This window comes from Gadus macrocephalus, chromosome 16 (assembly GCF_031168955.1).
Source record: "Gadus macrocephalus chromosome 16, ASM3116895v1".
Lineage (NCBI taxonomy): Eukaryota > Metazoa > Chordata > Actinopteri > Gadiformes > Gadidae > Gadus > Gadus macrocephalus.
The window spans coordinates 9,823,175-9,843,408 of NC_082397.1; the positions used below are offsets into that span (position 1 = coordinate 9,823,175).

The 20,234-nt window shown below is 45.8% G+C and overlaps 2 pseudogenes; both read right to left on the minus strand.

Annotated features, from left to right (window-relative positions):
- Positions 1-93: 93 nt before the first annotated feature.
- On the minus strand, positions 94-4,369 carry LOC132475140 (extracellular calcium-sensing receptor-like; annotated as a pseudogene).
- Positions 4,370-13,717: 9,348 nt separating this feature from the next.
- Positions 13,718-16,536, minus strand: LOC132475278 (uncharacterized; annotated as a pseudogene).
- Between the last annotated feature and the right edge of the window lie 3,698 nt (positions 16,537-20,234).

Consider the following 20,234-nt stretch of genomic DNA (forward strand, 5'->3'; position numbering starts at 1 on the left):
CACGAAATGTTGTGGAGAGAGGAATTGGGCAGATGAAACGTCGGTTTCATGTCCTCCACGGCGAAGAGAGGGCAAGCACAGTAATCGCTGTATGTGCCATTCTACACAACCTCTGCAAGCGGAGGAACATTCCACAGCCAGACGATGATGATGATGATGATGATGGCGATCAACATGACAAGGAATTTGGCCGTGTGGAACCGAGTGGACAGGCATTTAGGGATCACTTTGAAAACACATTTTAGGTAAACACCTTGGCACAAATCAGTCAACACTTAGGTAGTTCATAACATTTATTTTATTTTAAATTTTACGTATTTTTATTGTTTGCTTTCTCTCTCTCTTGAACGTGCAGGCTACAACGTCATTCTCGTGGTCTGCACAAAATTGTCATCATGCGTGTATTCTGCTAACTGCACTATAACTACTTAATAGGAATTCATTTCTAGCCTAGGCTATTTCCTTGTTTTTCGGTGATTCAGTGGGCTCGTCTGAACAACCAATCACCGAACTGACCGCTTCTAAACTCGTGCACGAGAATTGACGTAAGCAACGGCGCGTCACTCTTAGTTCACTCTTTGTGATTTATCCTTAGTACAGCGGCTTTGTGAATAACTTTTAAGAAAAAACTCCTACGTAAAATGTTTTAGCGCGAGTTAGGAGCACTCCTAGCGGTAAGATAAAATGCTTTGTGAATACGGCCCCAGGTGTTTACATTTGGTGCATAAATGAAAAGACACTTGCAAAGGATGAATTGTACATTACACATAAGAATACAAGTGTTCATAATATTGTACAAATTACCACATCAATTAAACAAAACAACCATGGCCGACTCAAATATAGCATTATTTATGGAATTAAATCATAATAAAGATTATAATGAAAAGTATAAATTGAAATGTGAATGTAGAACATTATTGCAAGAGCAGTAGGTGAGTATGTTCCATGCATATTCAACAAAGACCTACACTAAACATATAATGTGTATGATTCTGAAGGTTACGTTGACTTTTCTACATTTCATTTTTTCATGAGAAAAATAAGAATAATACTTTTCATTTTTTACCCATTAAATGTCTCTTCGTGTTTTTCTCTGGCCTAAACAATATAATTAAACATTTTGGAAAGAATATACAGATAATCAATCCATAGCTAGAGGCCAAAATGGCAAAGACCTCTACTGCTACAGTGAACTTCCCGGGGGAACTAATGTAAGCTGGGATAAAAGTGATCCAAACAGCACAGAATATAAGCATACTAAATGTGATTAGCTTAGCTTCATTAAAATTGTCAGGTAGTTTTCGGGCTAGAACAGCTAATACAAAACAAAATACGGCAAGGAGCCCGATGTACCCAAGCACAGCCCAGAAACCAAATGCTGAGCCTAATGCACATTCTAAAATGATTATCTCCTTGTAGGTAGTCAGGTTTCTAATAGAGAAGGGAGGCTTCTGAACCAACCAAATAATGCATATCAAAACTTGGACAAATGTAAAAGATACTACAGTCATTCTTTGCTGTGTTAAGCCAAAGCATTTGGCTACATTGCTACCTGGGATTGTAGCTTTAAATGCCATCAACACCACTATTGTCTTGCCCAGAACACAAGAGATACTGAGGACAAAGGTGATCCCAAAAGCAGTGTGGCGAAGCATACAGGACCAGTCTGAGGGACGGCCGATGAAGGTCAGAGAACAAAGGAAACACAGAGTCAAGGAGAAGAGCAGCAGGAAGCTTAGCTCAGAGTTGTTCGCTTTAACTACTGGAGTATATCTGTGGTTGAATAACACTATGGCTGTAATGATGGTCAAACAGGCTCCTGCGATAGAGAATGCTGCCAAAATAATTCCTAAGATCTCATTAAAGGAAAGGAACTCAACAAACTTGAGACGACAGAAGTTCTTCTCTGCATTGGGCCAGAACTCATTTGGACATGGGAAACAGTCAGATGAATCTGGGGGAAAATATACAATCAGTTTTTACTATTATGACATTTTTTACATCAGTTCATTCAGAATTATGATTATTAACATTGGTTGTACCGGTAGTATTGCTTATCTTTCCTTCAGCACATGGTACACAGTTATAGCAGCAAACCGGCTTTCCCTTCTGGAGAACCTTGCGTGTTCCTGTTGGACAGCTGTCACTGCATACGGACACAGGCACCTGATGCACACATAGACAAACAGCTTTACACACAGTTTGGAAGTAGTTGTATTGAAGGAATCAAAGAATATGATGTCCTCCCTGCCTTTATGCCACCATCTGCCCAACTGATTTCCCTTTTGATATTGAACTTCTGGCCAGGAGAAAGGGACTCATCATAATGTCCCACGGTCACAAACTCCAGACCACCGTTCTTAATTTTCTGCCAGTTAATCAGCTCATAGAAGGCCACAGGGTCACCATTGGCATCAAATGAGACATGGTAACCATTACGAGAGAAATTCACCCTTTTCAATTGATCAAGGACCTGTAAAGAAGAAAAAATAGTAAAAAAAAAAAAGATTTCAATGATTAAGATATTGACATAAGTATATTGTACATAAAAAGGTGGCACTTTGAACTTATTGAAGGATTTGCTTCAATAATAAGAATAATTGTTATTCACCTGGATTGGCTCAATTTTCATGAATTTATTACATTCTATTTTGGAGTTTATCTTCTTACACACCAAAAAGTGTATAGCGTGTGCTATTGCGTAAACAGCTTTGTACACCATGTTTGTGATTCTGAGCTGAGAGGTGTCAGTGTATGGGTTTTGGAGCATCTGTATATCTTCAGTACCATCACACACTCTGTCTGCTGAGCCAGTGCCTTCAAAATGACAAACAGGAGTACATGTTTTGTTAATGAAAACGCCAAAAAATCAAAAAAAGTATGATGATGTCAAATAAGTATTTTGTTAGCCAGCTAATACTGTAATTTCATCTCCAAAAATGATTGATTTTTACAGATGTTATAATAACGAAAAATAGATCATAAAAATGATTAATTATTATTCATTATTATTCATTATTAGTAGTATTATGATATCAGTAGCATTACACTTATTCAACACTATTTCCAAGATTTCTCACTTTTTTCTAGCAAACAGTTGAATGCACCCTCCCAGAACTCCGAAAGCACGCTTGAAGCAGCCACCTTAGCAGGAGGAAGATCTAGAAGGAATTCTTTGAAACCTGGTATGTTAGATTGTGGAATAGCAAATCCAATCGCTCCTGCACATAGGTGAAATCTCTGAACCTCTGAATGGGTTACCCAGGCCTCACTTCCAATCCATTGGCGAGGAGGAGAGGGATGTACGGTAAGCTCCTCAAGCAGAACCCACAAGTCACCTGGGGATGTAAATGCCACAACAACCGTGGCTGTGGACCTGTAGAGATTTATGAATATAAATGATTTTGTATGGTTAACACTAAGGTTGCATAAACATTATATAACATTAATTTATCTTGGTTCACGTATTGACATTGTATTTTATAAACTGGACATAATCAGAATAATTCATGTATGAACCTGCGAATCACTTCAGCCACCTGTTGAATCTTGCTCTGTGGATCATATCTATTGATTGTTTCAGAGTATTCCACACATATACCCTCTTTGTGCGCTGCTCGTAAAAAGGACGCCATCCCATTGTTGCCATAGTCTGAGTTAGACTGAACAGTGCCAATCCAAGTCCACCCAAAATGTTTTACAAGTTTGGCAAGAGCCTCTGCCTGGAAATGGTCACTGGGGATGGTTCTAAAAAAGGTTGGGTATTGCCTCTTGTCAGACAAACACGCACAGGTAGCGAAGTGACTAACCTAAGGAAACAAATTAACATTACGATGCATTTTTACAAAAGAGGGGCACAGAAATGGCTGAGTTCTGCATAATAAATGTAATACTTGTAGAATGTCAAAGGGCCCGATGATTCGTGATATGCTGATGGTTTGCGTTGATCCAGAATCACCAATAACAGCCAACACCTTTCCCGATTGCGAACACACTTTACTATTATTATACAAAGGTGGGGCATTTGTAAACTGGAAAGCCACCTGCACGGCCATGGGGGTTGAGGCACAAGAATCATAGATTTTATAACCAAGCGTGACCCCCGGCAGAAGATCTGTGCTGTTGTTGATCTCATCGATGGCAAAGGCCATTGCACGAGAGAAGCGCAGTTCCCGGGTGTCCATGCTGTAAACAAATATAACATTTTAAAGATGCATAATAAATATACTTTCCTTAGGGTACATTGAATTGTATTTCAATGTTAAATAAACACCAACCCCCTTTATTTCCTTCTTTGCCGAACTCACCTTCCTGTGCATTTGAGAGTCTCCGGGAGGCTGCCGTATTTTTTCTTGACTGTTTTCATGTAGTAATGCATTTGGAATACACCCCCAATAATGTAATCCCCTCTCTGTGTAAATGCAGGTAGCTGAGGGGTACCCCGATGCCAACAATCAACAGAATTAGTGGCATTCTCTGCATTAGCAGTAGCCGCTTTTCTCATTGTTAGACCACCCATAGATTTATACAAAGAAAGGGCAAAACATAAAGAAAATAAACCCACGGTCAAGCTTGGTGTCGGAAAAACTGCAACCAAGCCACCCATCCTTGAAATTAGCATGTAAGTGCTCACTAGGTGTTACAACTAGGCTATATAAATTGTCAGATAGGTGCTGCCCTCTTTTTGAATTACGTCAAATTCTGCACACGGGAGTAATCCCAACTGCTACCACTAGATTTGAGTTATTCAAAAGCCAGAATTAACCATAGGTGGCGGTATAATAAGAATTGAATAAGCATTCTCAACAGGCCACCATCTCCACAAGGAAAATGCAATATGCATGAAACTTTGTATCCATGCACCATTCCTAATGATGAACAACTATCAAGCTATAACCGATATGGTCAGACCATTTAGATGAAATGCAATGGCCACAACTCAACCAAACGCCCAAACACAAACTGATTTGGTGCCAGAGGTGGTAAAAGCTGCACACTTGGCACACATGTAGCAGTTGACTGTGGGACTATATGGTCTTTAATTTATAGCAATAACACCAAAGACGGCAGAGATATACAATTTTACTGAAATATATGCATGTCCTTGACTTTTAAACAGCTATATTTTTTAAACAAAACACATAGGCTCAGCTGTCGAAGACTACTAAGAGGAGATTCCATAATATACCCACGCCAAATTTCAAACCAAAGCATTTGTATGAAGTTCGCCTATCCAAGCTGAGGCCTGTTTCTAATGCAGGCTCGGCCTTAAAGGGGTACACACATCATTTATCAAAAGTAAGATAAATATTCTGAAACCGTATTCTATAGAAATATGGTTAATGATAGTTTTGATAGTTTCCTTCCGGCATGCAACTTTTAAAGGTGTCCGAATGCCATTTTACCGTACCTACATAGTTCAATATATCCTCAACGTATGGAATAATGCTCCTTCTCAAAATAAATCTGACCTACCCTTGCTAATGGCTATGTCCGTGTAGCTCAGTGATTAGCTTAGTCTCAGGAGGTAGTGGCTTCAAGTCTGCCTATATCTAAAATGTTGCATTATGAAGCATATAATGCCACGGTATTGTCCTTTAGGGATATTACCTCCACCTTGTGGACAGAATACAGTTTACCAAGCATGATCAATTCAAACCGAGGCCATGACTGCAAACACTGCATTCTTGGCACGGGATCTACCAGAGAACTACAATGAGGGAAAGATTATCATCTTCGGCATGCTGGTCTTCTTTGATGTTTGGATAGCCCCAAGATCATAGAAACAGCGATTATAGAAAGCTCAAATTAGTTATGTTGGTTTCCTTCCTGAATGCCAGTTGCAGTAAAGAAAGTGGAAGTGCAAAGTGGTCTTCTAGCGCTCCGCGCAGATCGAGACCTTATATTAACAAGTTCACTTGAGCGACGCGTAGGCTATATAAATCATGTGACAGCCTACGCATGGCCTCGTTGACCTTCATGCTGTTAACATGGCATTTCTTTTTGGTTTATAGCTCCACAGATCCGTTTATCGAACCTGCAAGCAATAATTGCTTGGAGGTCCAATGCAGGTATACACATTTTGTGTTGCTTGGTGTTTGTCGTCCTGCCTGTGCCCTCTAAGGCTGTGTTTGTCAAACTATCCTACCTCTCTTTCCTTCCTGTCTAGAGGTTTCGGACGTCCTTGCCTTGTGCTGGCTCCCTCACCGTGTTTGATGTGTTAGCTTATTCCTCCTAACACTAGATATTCCAGTTGTTTAGCCCACAGCTCTTGCCTGTTTTCTTTCTAGCCTAACTTCTTAAGTATTTAAAACACAGCTAGCTGGGAGTCTACAGGATCCTTAGCTAGCTGCAGAGATATTGCTGGAGGTTCCGGATGTGTTCTGTGGCCGAGCCACAGTTCTCACTTGGATTACCTGGCTACACACACAAACCAGGTGAGCAGGCTACCAGAAGGCTGGCAAGCCTGGAAAGATCTAGAAGGTATTCTCTAAAGCCTGGTATGTTAGATTGTGGAACAGCAAATCCGATCGCTCCTACAAGTAGGTGAAATCTCAGAACCTCTGGATTAGATACCCAGGCCTCACTGCCGATCCATTGGCGAGGAGGTGAGGGATGTATGGTCAGCTCTTCCAGCAGAACCCGCAAGTCTCCTGGGGATGTAAATGCCACGACAACCGTGGCTGTGGACCTGTAGAGATTTCCATACATATATTAGGCATGTAAAAAAAAAAAACATATTTAGTATGATTGCATTACTATATAAAAAATATTTTTTTTTTATAATAGTATGGTTTCATACAATTTATATGCTTAGGTTTTATAAACATTATATGCCTTTTAAATTATCTTGGTCGGCATATTGACATTGGTTTATATTAACTGAACACAATCAGAATAATTAATGCATGAACCTGCGAATCACTTCAGCCACCTGTTGAATCTTGCTCTGTGGATCGGTACGATAGAAAGATTCAGAGTATTCCACACAAATACCCTCTTTCTGCGCTGCTCGTAAAAAGGACGCCATCCCATTGTTACCATAGTCTGATCTAGACCGGACAGCGATCCAAGTCCAACCAAAATGTTTCACGAGTTTGGCAAGAGCCTCTGCCTGGAGCTGGTCACTGGGGATGGTTCTAAAAAAGGTTGGGTATTGTGTCTTGTCAGACAAACACGCACAGGTAGCGAAGTGACTAATCTAAGGAAAGAAATGAACTTTATGATGCATTTTGAGAGACGAGGGGCATTAAAATAAATTATTCAGAATAAATAGTAAATACTTGTGGAATATCAAAAGGCCAGATGACTCGTGATAAGCTGATTGATTGCGTTGATCCAGAATCACCAATAACAGCCAACACCCTTCCCGATTGCGAACACACTTTAGTCTTTTTATCCATAGACAGAGGGTCATTTGTAAACTGGAACGCCACCTGCACAGCCATGGGTGGCGAGGAGCACGAATCATGGATTTTATAACCAAGTGTTACCCCCGGCAGAAGATCTGAGCTGTTGTTGATCTCGTCGATGGCAAAGGCCATTACACGCGAGAAGCGCAGTTCCTGGGTGTCCATGCTGTAAACAAATAAAACATTTGAAAGATCTACAAAAAATATACTTTCATTCGGGTACATTGAATTGTACTTGAATAAACACCGACCCCCTTCATTTTCTTCTTTGACTAACTCACCTTCCTGTGCATTTGAGAGGCTCTGGATGGCTATGGTCGTTTTTCTTCACTGTTTTCATGGAGTTATGTATTTGGAATACACCCCCAATAATGTAATCCCCTCTCTGTGTAAATGCAGGTAGCTGAGGGGTACCCCAAAGCCAACAATTAACAGAATCAGTGGCATTCTCAGCATTAGATGAAGCCTCTGTTCTCATAATTAGACCAGCCACAGATTCATACAAAGAAAGCGCAAAACATATTGAAAAAAAACACACGGCCAAGCTTGGTGTTAGAAAAACTACAACCAAGCCACCCATCCTTAAAATGAGCATTTAAGTTCTAACTATGTGTTACAACTAGACTATATAAATGATGAGATAGGTGCTGCCCTCTCTTTGCATTACGTCTGATTCTGCACACAGGAGTAATCCCAACTGCTACCGCTAGATTTGAATCATTCAAAAAACAAGAATTAACCTGAGGTGGTGGTATAATAAGCATTTGAAGTTCAACATTCTCAACAGGCCGTCATTTCCACAAGAAAAATGCAATATGCATGAAACTTTGTATCCACGCACCATTCGTCATGATGAACTACTTTTAAGGTGCAATCCATTTGGTCAGACCATTAAGATGCAATGCAATGGCCACAACTCAAAGCTGCAGACTTGGCACACATGTACCATTAGACTATGGGACTATGTGAGAATATGGGAACATGATCTTTAATTTATAGAAATAAGGCCAAAGACAGCTGAGATATCTTTCCAACGCAGGCTTGGCTTTAAAGGGGTATAGTACACGCATCATTTTTGACATCTGTTTTGACAGTGGATTTTGAAATATTATACTTTAGAAATATGGTGATTAGAGTTTCCGCGCAAGCGTTCCGCCGGCTCAACCTCTTGTTGTAATTAAACCCATAGCAATAATGAGGAAACCCCTGTCCATGATGTAACAAATTTCTGAGAGCATAATATATTTTTTTGTTGCCTATATTGTTACAACGTATAACATTTTGGTTCAACTATTACGATGAAGAAAGCATAATAATTTCCTCCTTACTTTTTGACGCAAGCATAATAACTTTTCTACTTATAAGCCATTTTCCCACAATTTTGCCGCATTTGTATATCAGGAGATTTGACCCTGAGGGTGATGTATTTATCCCTCCTCTTGCGAACTTAGACCCTTCTACTGATGTCTAAATTACATTGATGTCCGCGGATAAAGCATCCGCGGACATCATGCTTTATCCACGGACATCAATGTAATTTAGACATCAGTAGAAGGGTCTAAGTTCGCAAGAGGAGGGATAAATACGCCGCTGTATAGTTTGTTTTGATTTGACCAACAGACAAAATGGAGGCAGAATGGGCAGAGCTCTTCGCAATCATCTTAAATGTTGCTAAAATTATGAATCATATATTCCGTTTCATCCACAAAATCGGAAGCATCGATCGATGAAAAATTGGAGCCTGAGTTAGAGACAAATAGAAGAAATGACGAAGAAGAAATGCGTCGCGAACGACGGAGCGTATTTTTTGCTTTAGTTTTACATGTAACATATATAAGGAAGACAAGTGGAAGACAAGTGTATCAAAGGTTGGAAAGCCCATTGTTATGGCCCACAAGATCTCTGTTGTAAGGATTAAAGAGTTGATGCAACAGCAAATCAGATATGAATTTCCAGAACGTCAGTATGAGGAGCGCCTGGAAATGTCAAAAGAGGATCACATGTTCATGGAACGCGTCTCCAAGTCTGTCAAATTGGTAGATGGGAATTACAGGATTGGATTGCCATTGAGGAATGGAGACACTGAATTCCAGAACAACCGCTCAGATGCTGTACAAAGAGCCTTAAAGTGCGTATTGGAAGTTAATGTTTTTAAAAATATTTATACATAACATTCTCTGAAAATTGCTCTTTGAAATTAAAATGCAGGATTTTATCAGTTTAAAAAAGTATATCGGCAAAAAATCCAGTTTTAAAGTGACTATTTTGAGCAAGGCTTCAAAAACCGTTGTTTTTTTATGTGATACGTCAAACGCGTCATATTACGTAGGAATTGGTAGACGCGGTCGCTGTTGCTGCCTCAGCTCTATGCGTAGTTGTGAGTAGTTACCGCGGTGAGGGGTCTTGTATTCCCCCCCCCTGTGGTTTTTGGGTTTTTCTAATCGACGAGATGAGGTTTTGTATCTGTGGGGGTTGTTCCAACTCCGACCTCCTGTCCGACCATCTCCGATTTCACAGTTTCCCCGATCGGAGAAAGGATGGAGCAGGCTTTCGAGCCTGCAAACCCTCACGTTAGTTGTACTCACTCGTTCTCCAGTAGGGGCATACACACGACCTCTTTGACGCCAGGGTTGTTGGCCTTTTCACTGGAGCAGCACTGAAGGTCCCAGGTGGCCAGGCGCACCGCGGCCCGGCCGTCCCGCGGGCCCGGGGCCGGTGCCACGCGGGGCCGCAGGGACACCATCTGCGTGGGTCCTCCCGGCGGGAGGTCGAGGTCGTCGCTCCGGAGGCTGAACGAGGTTGGGCTCGGATGGGACCGACCCGTGTAGGTCAGCCCGCCGTTGGTATTGGTGGACGGAGTTCTTGAGCGCTCCACAAACACCTGGAAACGGATCTTGTCCAGTAGGGAGCAGTTTATGTGATCGACCCGAACCAGGTCCTCGATGCTCTTGATCGGACCGTGTTGGGTCCGATAGGCGACAATGTTCCGGGCGATTTTCTCTGTGATGCCGCGGATGCTCATGAGCTGCGGCGGGGTGGCGGTGTTGATGTTCATGCCGCTGCAGGAGGACATATGCTCCGGGTCTCTCCGCAGGGAGGACGGGGAGTGCTGCGACGAACTGGTCCTACTCGACACGCAGATCTCCACTTTAATAATCTCCAGTTTGGTGGCGCCTATCCCACTCACCAGCGCTAGGTCCTCCACCTTCTTGAAGCCCCCGATGCAGTCCCGGTACTCCACGATGCTCCGCGCCACGGGGCGGTTGACCCCGGGCAGGGTCATGAGCTCTTCCTCCGTGGCCGTGTTGATGTTCAGCCGCTCCTGGTTCACCATAATTCTCCTGACACCACAACTCTATCTCCCTCCTATTGCCATGGTGTCTCCCCCTTTTAGGTGGTTGCTGTTCTCCCTCACGGCTAGCTGGCTCAAAATTGTACGGAAGTGGTCCGAAACTGTTATCCATTGTTGTTATGTTGCCTATGTAGTCTATGATGATTAGAACGTCCGTCTACCAATTCCTACGTCACGCTCGAAAACGAGCGTTTGAGATGCGGAAGTAAAATTGTATCACAAAAACGGCTCAAGATGCCACTTGTAGTGTAGATTTATTAATAAAAACTAAATAATCTTGTATTAGAATTTTTTTCCTATATGATTCTTCACTGCAGTATCTAACTTCCAATACGCACTTTAAACTTGAAGAGAAAGTTCTCAAAGAATAACAAGTTTCGTGAGGAATACAAGACGTTTATGGCCAACATGTTGAACAAAGGATTTGCTGTTCCAGTGTCATCTGAGGAAAAGGCTAAGGCAAGCCAGAGCAAGAGAGTATGGTATAGACCACACAATGGGGTGTACCACCCTAAAAAACCCAATCTGAGGGTCGTTTTTGATTGTGGTACAACTTACCGAGGTGACTTAACCAGTTGCCTCATTGGCGTTCTCACAAGATTTTGACAGAAACCCATCGCCTTTATGGCCGATATTGAAGCAATGTTGCATCAGATCAAAGTGCCTATTGAAGACGCTGATGGAAATGTGGAAAAGGAATTGGAAGAGTACAAGATGGTTGTGCACATATTTGGAGCAACATCCTCACCAGGTTGCGCTAACTTTGCTCTTCAGCAGTGTGCAAGGGACAATGCTGGCAAGTTCAAGACAGAAACCATCACAACAGTGCTTACAAACTTTTATGTGGACGATTGCCTCAAATCTGTGGAGTGTGAAGAAGAAGCTCTCACACTTGCTAAGGACCTCACATCGTTATGCGCTACAGGAGGCTTTAAGCTCAACAAGTGGGTCAGCAACAGCAGAGTTCACTGTGCCTTCCTCATGGGCAAAGCTAGAGTCGTTCCACTGAAACCTGTGACCATCCCCAGAATGGAACTCACAGCAGCCACTGTAGCTGTACGGATGGATCGCATGATGTGGGAGGAGATTGAACTCCCTCTTGAACCATCAGGCTTGGACTGACAGCACATCGGTACAAAAATACATAAAGAACTAAACTTCCAGATTCCACACCTTTGTGGCGAACCGTGTAGCCACCATCAGAGCTGCGTCACAATTGGAGCAATGAGGTATACAAACAGCGGTCTGAATCCTGCCGATTGTGCTTCCAGAGGTGTCTCAGTCCATAACTTCCTGAAAACTGAAACTTGGATATCCGGCCCAGACTTCCTCCGTCACAATGAGTCTGAGTGGCCCAAAGCTCCGGAACTCTCACTGTCGGACATCCTGAGATAAAGGTGCTTGCAGTATATGTTACTGCCATTGAAGGAAACAACACCATCAACAGGATTATCTTGCGGTATTCCAAGTGGCACCATCTCAAAAAGTCGCCTGGATACTGGCACTAAGGACGGCAGTTGCAAAGAAAAAAGGACTGCTTGGAAATAAAAATGGAGGACAAATCTAAAGCACAATCTCGCACAGTGGAAAACCTCCAGGAAGCTGTAGTGGCTATCCTTCAGTTTTGTCAGCAAACATGTTTTGCAGAGGAGATGACTGCTTTAAGTAAAGGAAACATGGTGAAAAAAAGTAGCCATCTGCACAAACTTGCACCAATTCTCCAAAATCAGCTGATAAGAGTTGGTGGCAGGTTGAACAGGTCTGCTATGCTGTCAGAAGCCAAGCACCCAGTTATCCTGCCAAAGGACCATCACATAACACAAGTCATCATCAGACATTTTCATGAGGAGCACAGTGGCAGAAGCCATACTCTTTCACGTTTGAGGCAGAAGTATTGGATACCTGGAGCTATCTCAGCCATTCGAAAGGTAATCACTAAATGTGTTCCCTGCAGGATGACAGGTGCCATTAAAGGTGAACAATTCATGGCTGACTTACCAAAGGAAAGAGTTACTCCAGGTGATCCCCCATTTACTAATGTGGGTGTGGATTTCTTTGGAACGTTTGAGATAAAGCGTGGTAGGGCTGCTGTAAAGCAATATGGAGTGGTCTTCACATGTTTGAATGTCAGAGCCATTCACATAGAGGTTGCACAAACTCTAAACACTGACTCATGCATCAATGCAATCACAAGGTTCATCGCAAGGAGAGGCCCAATCCAAGTCATGAGATCAGATAATGGAACCAACCTGGTCAGATCAGGGGCCGTATTCACAAAGGATCTTAGGGCTAAAAGTAGGTCCTAACTTGCGAATTTAGGAGTAACTCCTAAAAATAATGGGCGTGTCACTCTTAAATTTAGGACTCCTAACCTTTTTCACTAGGAGCAATTCACAAAGTATTTTAGGCCTAAAAGTAGCACCTAAGTCTAGGAGAGCTTAAAACTCCTCAAGAGGACTCCTAACTCAGTAAGACCTATTCACAAAGAATCGTAAAATGGTTGCGAGACTAAATGTTTTGTAGACAATGGAAGACTGTGAGTTGATGAAGAGATATAGGCTAAATTGTGAGGGTATTAAACTTGTTGTGGAGTTAGTGCGGGATGCAATAACATCCCAGACTAACAGGAATAATCTGATTAGTCCCGAAATAAAATGTTTGGCCACACCACGTTATTTAGCAACAGGGGAAATGCAACTTTGCAATGCCAACGATTTAAAAATATCGCAACCATCAGTCAGCCGTGCCATAAACCAAACTATCAACGCGCTCACTAGACCACATATCATCCAACAGTTTATCCGGTTCCCTGCAAGACGTGGCTCTTGACACCGTACCTCAATCCACATCCGGGAGCACAGTTAAAGTATAGCATGTATGTGATTACGCAGATTACGCTTAGTCCTATGCGTAAAACACATCGTATTTGCTCTTTGGCGCCTTGTATTTGTTGAATCTTTGGGTTTCTTAACGTAATCCCTGGTTCTTTGATAACAGAGTGAGGTGTTTCACTATGGGAATCGCCTAGGCGTGACCTACTACTGGAAGCTCCAATTGCACCACGTCTGTCCTTGACAGACAGGTCGGACTGTGCAACAGGGTCCCGCCCCCTGCACTTATACAGTCGACCCGCCCTCCTCAAATCATTCTATACCGGTTTCTTTCCGTGTAAATGCAAGGAGGGACGTGTTGGTGAAACACCTCACTCTGTTATCAAAGAACCAGGGATTACGTTAAGTAACCCAAAGTTATTTTCTAACTTCGCTCGGTGTTTCACTATGGGAGATATAGACCACTCCCGTATTGCATATGTCTCCCGAAGCTATGCAAATTCAGCCAGGCAGCAAACATCACTTTGAGTCTGGTGAGATCGTCTCCAGCACGGCTTGAGAAACAGAAGGCCCTGAGACATCCAGCCTATAAAACCTAACAAAGGTGTGAGGCGTAGCCCAGCTCGCCGCAGCACAAAAGTCATGCACCGACACTCCCCTAAATAAGGCCCATGAAGTAGCCATACCCCTTGTGGAGTGGGCCCTCAAGCCATGGGGGGCCTGCAAGCCCCTACTTTTGTAAGCAAGAGATATAGCCTCCACAATCCAGTGGGATAGCCTCTGGTGGGACAAAGGCTTGCCTCTATGGGGAGTGGCCCAGGACACGAACAGCTGATCCCCTTTCCGAAAAGCAGCTGACCGACTCACATATACATGTAGGGCCCGTACTGGGCATAATGTATTGAGTCTCTGCTCCTCCGCAGAGGAGAACGGAGGCGGGTGAAACGCCGACAGTTCCACCGTGAGACACCTATAGGTCGACTCAACCAACTTAGGCACAAAAGCCGGATTGGGCCGCAGACAGACCTTGGGGATCCCCAGAGCAAACTGCAAGCATGAAGCACGGATAGACAATGCCTGTAAATCACTCACACGCTTAGCTGTGGTTAAAGCTAAGAGCAACACCACCTTCAGCGACATAAACTTCATCCCCACTGCCTCAAACGGCTCAAAAGGGTGATGAGACAGGGCATCCAGCACCACCGATAAATCCCACAAAGGGACCAGGGGCCTGGAAACTGGGAGCTTGCGACGCGCCCCCTTCATGAAGCGACAAACCAAGGGATGCTGCCCTGCAGGCTTATCCCCAAAGCCAACATGACAAGCTGAGATGGCCGCCAAGTACACTTTAATCGTGGAAAAGGCCTTACCCTTTTCCAATAATCCCTGTAGGAAACACAGTAGGTCCACCACGGAACACTGATATGGAGTCGCACCAGTCCTCAAAAACCCGCCACTTGCCACTGTAGAGCCGGCGAGTGGAAAGGGCCCTTGCATTCTGAATGGTGTCAACGACCTGTGCAGGCAGGCCTGCCGCATTCAAGTTCCACCTCTCACGGGCCAAGCCCAGAGCGCTACGCGGTCCGGGTGCGGATGGTAAATATCCCCGCCCGCTTGGGAGAGGAGATCCCTGCGCAGGGGAAGGGGCCATGGGTCGCCCGCCTGGAGTTGCGCTATTTCTGCCACCCATTGTTTGGATGGCCACCGCGGCGCTATCAGGATTAGCGACAGACTCTGTTCTCTCACCCTGGCTAGGGTGGGGGAGATCAGGCTAAGTGGGGGGAAGGCATATAGCAGCACGTTTGGCCACGGATGGGCCAGCGCATCTACCCCTAGGGGAGCCCTTACGTCTGACAGGGAGAAAAACAACGGGCACTGAGTGTTTTCCAGCGAGGCGAAGAGATCTACGGCTGCCAAGCCGTATCTCCGCCATATTTGTCCCACAACCTGTGGATGAAGAGTCCATTCCCCGTACAGGGGGTTTCCTCTGGACATAAGATCTGCTCCTCTGTTCAGGACCCCCGGTACATGCATCGCCCGAAGGGACAGGAGTCTGGTGCTGCTCCACAAGATAATTTCTCGAGCTAACTCGTGTAGTTTCAGTGAACGAGTGCCGCCCTGCCGGTTGACGTATGCCACTACAGTGGAATTGTCTGTCTTTACCAAGACATGGCGGCCGTGGATAAATTGCAGGAAGTGTTTTAGAGCAAGGAACACTGCCCAAAGTTCTAGGAGGTTTATGTGAGCCTGAGCTAGATCGCGACTCCAGGTGCCGTTCACTGCTCTGCCCATCATTGTCGCACCCCACCCTGACAAGGACACGTCCGTTGTCATGGTTACCCTGGACGACACCGCCCCCAGCGGGATGCCCGCTGTCAGAACCGTGCGCACCGACCACGGGCGGAGAGCGGTAACACACGCTGGTGTTACTTTCACCTTGCGATTCAGGTGGCGACGGGAGCACAGACGTAGTGCTGCGACCCAGCGCAGAAAATCTCTCATCATCAGAAGACCCAAATGCACTACTGATATCACTGAAGCCATAAGGCCAAGCAGGCGTAGGCATAACCTGAACGATACGGTCTCTCCCCGCCTGAAGAGGGAGAGACACTGCGTGAGAGACGTTAGTCTCCTCTCTGATAGTGTGACGCGATAAGAGAGAGAGTCTATGTGGAGAACCAAATATTACGCACATTGTGCGGGGTCCACACGGCTCTTTTCCCAATTTATGCAGAATCCCAGAGTCCTCAGATGATTTACCACCGTAGTAGAATCTCTGAGTGCCTGTTCGCGTGAACTGGAACATATCAGATAATCGTCCAGATAAGAGAATATTCTGATGCCGCTGTTTCTTAGCGGTGACATTGCTGCCTCCACACACCTGCTGAACACTCTCGGGGCCAACGATAGCCCGAACGGGACCACTTGGTATTCGTAAGCCCTGTTCTGAAAAGTGAACTGGAGAAATTTCCGGTGTGCGGGATAAATGGCAATGTGAAAATATGCGTCTGACAGATCGATCGTTACAAACCAATCCCCTGGACGGATTGAACGACAGAGCACTTTGTGTGTCAACATCCTGACCGTGTATTTGCGCAGGTGTCTGTTTAACACACGGAGATCTAATATGGGGCGAAGGGACGAGCTCCCTCTCTTCGGAATGAGAAAATAACGGGAGTAAAAACTCTGTTGGGCTTGCTCGTTCGGGACAGCCCTGATCGCTTGTTTTCGAAGCAGGGACGATATTTCGTCCTCTAGGATTCGTGCCGAATCCCCGCTGGCCATAGAAACCAACACACCGTTGAATCTGGGTGGTTTCATAGCAAACTGCAGTCTGTAACCCTGGGAAACCGTATAACAGGATCCACGGGTGAACTAGGCATGTGCGCCACTGTTCCACTCGCGCAGCAAGCGGGCTCATGTGATCGCGCCCCAACAACGTCACCCTCGGGACGTAAGGGGAGAGGTCTGCCCTCACAGGAGAAGCGTGAGCTCCCCCCATGGGAATGTAGGGACCAAGATATTGTTTTATTTTGTTTTGTGCATTTCACCCTTGGCTCTGGGCCTGGTTGCGAAAATGCAGGGTTTATTGTGTTCACCTTTAAAACGAGTGAAAATAACTTGTGACACTGGGAAAATGCTTGGTGGCACTGTGTCAATCGTTGCCCCTGTCTCAGTTCGCCCTGAACGTGAGGCGAGAGAGACTGAGAAAGGGCCCCTGGAGAACTTGAACACTCTGGGCTTTGCTCTACCCCCCCAAGCTTTCTTTTCTTTATGGGAGGGGGAGAGAGAGAAGCTGGGATTGCTAGGTCGCACGCTTCTTCTTCCCATCCCCGGGGTGGGAAGAGCGGTTCCTGGCTGCCGCAGCAGCGAAGGAGTGTTTGCCCCATGGCCTTGGGTTCTCTGACCTAGGCTGTTGGTCGGCCTGTGGGCCAGCTGCGTGGGCTGGTCTGTAGGCTTTCTGAGGCCTGGTTCCCCCTTGTTTTCCTCTTGCTGCCGCTGCGGCGGCCGCAAAGCCTGACCTCGCTGGCTGGGGTGGGCGGGGAGCCTGTTTTCGGGGAAGGCAGAGATCGAAGGCCTCTCCTTCCAGAGTGCTGGTCTCTCTAATTTTTTCCAGCGCTGGACCAAACAGACCCTTGGTTGGGTCATATGCAGCATCCATGACCTCGGCTTTCTGCGCGTCACTCAGTCCGGAGAGACTGAGCCATAACGCTCTCTCACCCGAGACTGCGAGTCCCATGACTCGGCCACAGCCCTGAACTGCGCCCCGTGAGGAGCGTAGGACCAGATCATTGACGATGCAAATTTCATCCCAGAGGGCAGGGTTGGGTGACCCAGAGTCTAGCTGGCGACCCATTTCCTCTAGGATTTCAGCCTGATATGCAGACAGTAGTGTCATGGCATTGAGCGAGCATACCGACTGCGCTGCATATTTATACATCCTCTGGTAAGTGGAAGCGGTGAGGCGGTCCATCTTACCAGGTAGGGAGATGCCTGAAGAGGCGGAGAGAGAGCGACGGTTTGGGTGGAGAGGGTAAGCCACTGAAGGCTCCACAGCTGGGGGTTCGGCCAGCCCCAGCTCACCCATCCCGTGGATCTCCAGCTTTGAGCAGCCCTTGGTGGGAAGCTTGCTGTTAAATGGGCTGGACCAGTAGCGGCTCATTTCCTTCATGCAGATGGGAACTGCTGGTAAGAGCTGCTTAGAAGGCGGCTGGGCTGGTGGGAGCCTCTTGCCGTCGTATAGGTCTCTCTCTGACCCTTCAGCATCCGGGGCTGCAGGCCATTGAATGCCTAGTTTTGCAGCGGCCCGTTTGCACACCTCGTACAGGTTACCGTCTACCGGTTGTACAGCGTCAGAGGCGCTAGGGGGTCTGGACAGTTGGACCGGAAAAGTGGAGTCGTCCTCCTCCTCCTCAATTCCGTCCATGTCGAGGAGGTCAAAGTTGGCGTCGCCGTCGCCCTCTGCGTCCTCAGCACCCGGTTCCGCCTCGAGAAGTAAATCATCGAATAGCGGGGGCACGAGCGGGGATGCCGCCTCCATCATGTCCGCCCAGCTCGTTGTCGCGTGGGACTGATGGGTGCTCGTTGAGGCTATAGCGTGGGCACCCGCCAGGCAGGGATCCTGGTTGGTAGCCACCCTTAGCCTCCTTTCCAGAATTTTCTCCAGCATCAATGTGCAGTGAGCGCATGAATGCGGGTCCGCGAGCGAAGCTTGAGCGTGTTTAATGCCCATGCACGCTATGCACATGGGGTGGGGGTCCCGGCCTGATATGGAGGCCCCACATGACGCGGGGCACAGGCGGGATACAGCCTCCCTAGCCCTCGGCTCCGACCCTTTGGCGGGGGTGGCGGGCGAAGGCATACCGCAGAGTTCACTCGCCGTGATGCGTTCGTTATACTCCGGGTGTTTTGGCTCAGCCAACAAGCTAATGTATACTGTGCCGCGGTAAGCTCGCCTTGACGCGTTAGCCGATATGCTACACCGTAAACCAGTGACACCTGTAAACAAATACAGGGTAACCGGAGAAGCAGCTCGCCTTTATGCGGACACTGCCCAGCGGGTGTAGTAATAGATAGCTTCTTACGAAGTTATTACTCAGCCGAACGAGGTTAAAAGCCTACGACTGCATTCGACGACGGAATCCTTGACGGCCCGTCTGTGAACTGTTAAGCAGTTTAAAGCTAACCTAGATAAGCTGAGGGAGCTTGAGTAGCTTTCTCACGGGAAGAAAGCGAGAATGATTTGAGGAAGGCGGGTCGACTGTATAAGTGCAGGGGGCGGGACCCTGTTGCACAGTCCGACCTGTCTGTCAAGGACAGACGTGGTGCAATTGGAGCTTCCAGTAGTAGGTCACGCCTAGGCGATTCCCATAGTGCAACACCGAGCGAAGTTAGAAAAAGAACCATATTTATTATTGTTTACTGTTTTCCTCCATATATGCTAGAGCAAACAAACATACACGAAATGTTGTGGAGAGAGGAATTGGGCAGATGAAACGTCGGTTTCATGTCCTCCACGGCAAAATACGCCTCACACCAGAGAGGGCAAGCACAGTCATCACTGTATGTGCCATTCTACACAACCTCTGCAAGCGGAGAAACATTCCACAGCCAGACGATGATGATGATGACGACGATGAAGAGGACAATGACCACGATGATGATGATGGCGATCAACATGACAATGAATTTGGCCGTGTGGAACCGAGTGGACTGGCGTTAAGGGATCCCTTTGTGAATACACATTTTAGGTAAACACCTTGGCACAAATCAGTCAACACTAGTGTAGTTCATAACATTTATTTTCTTTTAATTTTTCAATTTTACGTTTTTTTATTGTTTGCTTTCTCTCTCTCTCTCTCTCTTGAACTTGCAGGCTACAACGTCATTATCGTGGTCTGCACAAACTTGTCATCATGCGTGTATTCTGCTAACTGCACTATAACTACTTAATAGGAATTCCTTTCTAGCCTAGGCTATTTCCTTGTTTTTCGGTGATTTAGTGGGCTCGTCTGAACAACCAATCACCGCACTGACCGCTTCTATACTTGTGCACGGGAATCGACGTAATCCATAGCAACGGCGCGTCACTCTTAGTTCACTCTTAGTGATTCATCCTTAGTAAGAGTAGGTCTC